A 4,486-nucleotide genomic window follows, 5' to 3' on the forward strand; every position below is an offset into this window, starting at 1 on the left:
TTTCTGTCTCTCTCTCTCTCACCCTCTCAATCTATCCGTCATTCTGTCTGCGTAACTGTTTCTCATTCTCGCTAATTCTCTCATTCAACCGCTCTCATTCTCTCTCGCTCTTCCCTCTTCTCTCTCGCTCTTCCCTCTTCTCTCTCGCTCTTCCCTCTTCTCTCTCCCTCTTCCCTCTCTCACCTCTCCTACCCTCTGTATGTGGTGTGTGCGTTTGTGTGTGCGTGTCTGCAGCAGCCACCACCAACAGGTTACGCACTACATCTCTCCTCCTCTTATATTAAAACATTTGTCGTCTGCCAACTTCAGTGCAACTCTTGTCATCATTATAACCAGTCACATCCATTACAACCTTTTCTGCTGCTGCTGGTAAGTAATATCAAAACCGCTCTTCCAGCTTACACCAAAAACACATTACTTAACACACAAACTAATTTACTACTACTACTACTACTACTACTACTACTACTAGTGTCAAGGTTAGTATTGTTAATATATTTTTCTTGCTATTTCTTTTCGCTGCTTCTTGTTGTTGTGGTTACTGCTGCTGCTTCTGTTGTTGTCATTTCAACTCAGGGCCAATATTAGTCGAGCTGGTGGCATATAATCAGAAGTAATCTAACCGTGACCGTCCTGTATTTTTTGTATTTTTCTCTTTATTTATTTTTTTTTTAAAGATATTCTTTATCCAAAGCTACATTATCTTGTACAAACATCTTTGTTTTTTATGAGGTGGAGAAGGTGTGTTGAATTGAGAAAGATTTAGCTGCTATTTCTAGCACAATGTGGTCCACTCTCTGATTCTTTCTATGGTTGATGCTGTGGGTACGTTCCTGTTGTTGTGGCTATTATTGCGGCTGTAGTGTGTTTGTGTTGTGATGCTTTTTTTGTTACTATGCTTGCCGTTGTAGTGGTCATTATCTTTTATCTTTCATCCTTGATTTTTTGCTTGTTTTAGTCAATAAACTGTGGCCATGCTGGGGCATCACCTTGAAGAAGTTTCAGTTGAATGAATCCACCCCAGTGTTTATTTTTTAAAGCTCGGCACTCAGGCGCGATCCTGGGAGTTTTTCGAAGGGAGAGCAGAAGGTCGGAAGGAAATACAATTCCAGGAGAAAATGGCGTGATAACATTATTTAGAAGGGTGCATTTCTTTCCTTGAGGAGGGCACGTGCCCCTCAGGCCCCCTTCCTTGGGTCCGCCCCTGGATACTTATTCGATCCGCCTCTTTCGCCGAATCACTAAGTTACGGGGACGTAAACACACCAACACCAGTTGTAAAGCGGCGGCGGGGGTGGAACACAGGCATATAGACACATACACACGCACGCACGCACGCACGCACGACGCACGCACGCGCGCACACACACACACATATGTATTTGGAAAACGGAAACTGAAAGAAGCCCGTGTAATTTGTTTAGACACTTGGTGAAATTGCTCGTGATATTCTTTTATTCATTTACTTGTTTCAGTCATTTGACTGTGGCCATGTGGGAGCTTTTCTAAGCCTGGTACCTATTCTATCGATCGCTTTTGTCGAACCGCTAGTTTACGGGGACGTAAACACATCCACACCGGTTATCAAGCAGTGATGGGGGTACAAATACAGACACAAAAACACACATACATATATATATAGACATATATACGACGGGCTTCCTTCAGTTTCCGTCTACCATATCCTCTCACAAGCCTTTGGTGGTCCCTAAGCTATAGTAAGCGACACTTGGCCAAGGTGCCACGCGAAAGTACTGAACCCGGAACCATGTGGTTAGGAGGCAAGCTTTTTACCACCCGGACGGTGTTGTGTTGTGGTGGTAGTACCCGTAATGTAGTTAGTAAAAGCTATTACTTGTAAAGGACGCATTCATGCGGGTAGTTCGGTTGCTACGATGATGGTAATAATGGTTGTTTGAATTATAATTCGGTTGCTATGGTGGTGGTCATGTTGTGATGGTGTGAAAGATGCTGAATATGGAGTATTAGTCATCTTCTCATGGCTTTATTACAGGTGAAGGGCGATCCTTCGGTATTGATCTACATAGTGTCGGTGAGAGGAGACGACATCATTTGCTCCCCCCGCCTTTTTTTTTCCTGCCTAGCCTCTTTGTCAATGCCATGAGGAATGGTTTTGTGGTTGAATGGAACCGTCAAGCAATACCGAACGATTTCCAGTTCGTGCTTTTTATTATTGGTCTACTAATGGATATGATTATGTGGCGGTATTGTGGCAATGGTGGTGGTGGTGATGGTGGTGATGGTGGTGATGATGATGATGATGATGATGATGATGATGATGATGATGATGATGATGATGATGATTGTTGTAGTGGTGGTTTCTGTTATGGTTGTTGTAAAGACCATTGTTGTCGCCGTTGGAGGCAGTGGTTGTGATGCTATGGCAAAAGAAAGAGTCGGTTGTTAATTTAACTGGTTCTCCGTCGGTTAATGCGGTGAGTGTTCCAGTTGATCCTATTAACCGAACAGCCTGCTCATTAAAAAAATCAACGCCAGCACGTGGCTGACAGCTTCGCAGACATAATGTAGTTCTCAGGGACAATCAACTTGACACAAAATGTGACAAGGCTGGCCCCCTTTGTATTACAGGTACAACTCATTTTTTTCCCAGATGAGTGGACTAGAACAACATGAAATAAGATGTCTTGCTCAAGGACAAAAAACACCACCAGGAATCGAACTCATGACCTTACTATCGTGAGCCGAATACCCTAACCACTCAACCACGCGCCTTCACCTGTTGTTAACGGTGGCTTTATGAGAGGTGGTTTTGCAGTTGGGGGTCTTATTTATGGCTGTGGTGTGACTATAGTTGTGGTTAGGGTTGTAGTACAGTTATGGTATGGTGTCATTGTGGTTATGGTCGTATTCCATGTTGTGGTTATAATCAGAGCTTGTAAGAGGGAGTTTCAGCCACCACAAAGGTTTGGGGGTATTGAAACCCAAGAATGGCCAGAGACTATCATCTTGGCCCCTCCGTAAACCCTCACTGACCTTGAAATATGAGAGCTCTCCACCTCCCAGGGCCTGAAGCATTTTTGCTTTCCTTTGCCCAATTTCTGTCGGAGACAGTGATTATCATAGATTTGGGAGGAATTTCGGAATAGTGGTCATTCGAAGTGCAACACATCATGGGAAAGGATGAAGGGAGATTTCTCTCTCTCTCTCTCTCCTCAGTTTTGGATGTTCCTTTGTTTCATAAAACAGAAATTGTGATTCCGGAAATCAATAAAAAAGAAAAAAAAAAAGAAAAGAAAAAATTCCACAAATTCTAAGATTTTAGATTTTCGCCTCCGCAGCCGGAAACTCAAATACGCTTTTCCTTTCCGATGAGGTATACGACTTCGAAGAACACTTGGTCCAAAATTCTGTCGAGATTCTGTATTACGATTGCAATTATGTCTATGGCTGGGATGGATTGTGGTTATAGCTGTCGCTGTGGTTACTGTGATAGTTGAGATTATAATCATTGTTGTGGTTAAGGTAGTGGTTCGTGGTTGTGGCTGTAGCTGCAGTTATGATTATGCTTTAATCGATTTGAGGCTGCAGTTGCTGTTATTGTTGTGTATTTGTTCAGGAAACTAATATTGTGGTTGTGGTTATGACACAATTCTTTGTTTAATAGTTTCGTCAAAGGATGAGGGTCAATGTTCTGTCCATCCTCTTTAAATAGGTCCTGTGAGTCAAGTAGAGAAGATAAATAGCCAATGTTCTCCTCAAATCGGGGACTGGCCACAATACATACAAGATATTGTAAACTGCATTAAAGACCAGCAAATTGGTCAGGTGGTGGTGGAGTTAAGCTGGGCGATGGACAGATTCTACCAGCCCGAAAAGAAGGAGCACCCTTATTTAATGAGGGCAATCCTTTGATACTGATGTACCACGCCATACACCCACACAGCTTTCTTTCAAGACGTAGATATGGAGGCTAGGCTGAAAAATGCGGGTGAATAGCATTGTCTCTGCACACTGACACTCTTTCGACCAATATCAAAGGAAGACCTTTAAGCAGTTATCTCACAGTTCTGTCGATCAAATTTAACTCACAAGGGTTAGCCTGACAGGAGGTAATAATAAGAGGTAATTGTCAATCAAAGTAGCCCCGAAATAGAATCGAACACGGAACTATATCAATCGTTCTCAACTGCGGGCGATATGGCTCTTAGGAACCCATATGTCTCTTGAGGGCCCATGTGGTTCCCGAGGGCCAATATGACTCTTGAGGGCCCATATGGCTCTTGAGGGCCCATAAGCTTTTCAGGGCCTATATAATATTTTGTTGTTAAAACTTGCGCAATAAATTGATTTTTCTACTTCAATACACACACACACACAACACACATACATATTTATAAGTACATGCATACCTATCTATCTATCCCTCTATCTTCTCTCCCCCCCCTCTCTCTCTCTCTCTCTCTCTCTCTCTCTATATATATATATATATATATATATATATATA

At 42.6% G+C, this 4,486-nt stretch overlaps 1 protein-coding gene across 2 annotated transcripts in view; it reads left to right on the forward strand.

Annotated features, from left to right (window-relative positions):
• Nucleotides 1-244: 244 nt before the first annotated feature.
• The window catches only part of LOC106882733 (inter-alpha-trypsin inhibitor heavy chain H5), a 38,836-nt gene continuing 34,594 nt past the window's right edge, over nucleotides 245-4,486 (forward strand). Inside the window, exon 1 of one of the 2 annotated variants that reach the window (XM_052973158.1) lies at nucleotides 245-369. The gene's annotated coding sequence lies outside the window, so the exon portion shown is untranslated. Of the gene's footprint in view, nucleotides 480-4,486 lie in introns of both variants that reach the window. The other variant, XM_014933504.2, reaches the window with a different exon arrangement.

Source organism: Octopus bimaculoides, chromosome 15, assembly GCF_001194135.2.
Source record: "Octopus bimaculoides isolate UCB-OBI-ISO-001 chromosome 15, ASM119413v2, whole genome shotgun sequence".
Lineage (NCBI taxonomy): Eukaryota > Metazoa > Mollusca > Cephalopoda > Octopoda > Octopodidae > Octopus > Octopus bimaculoides.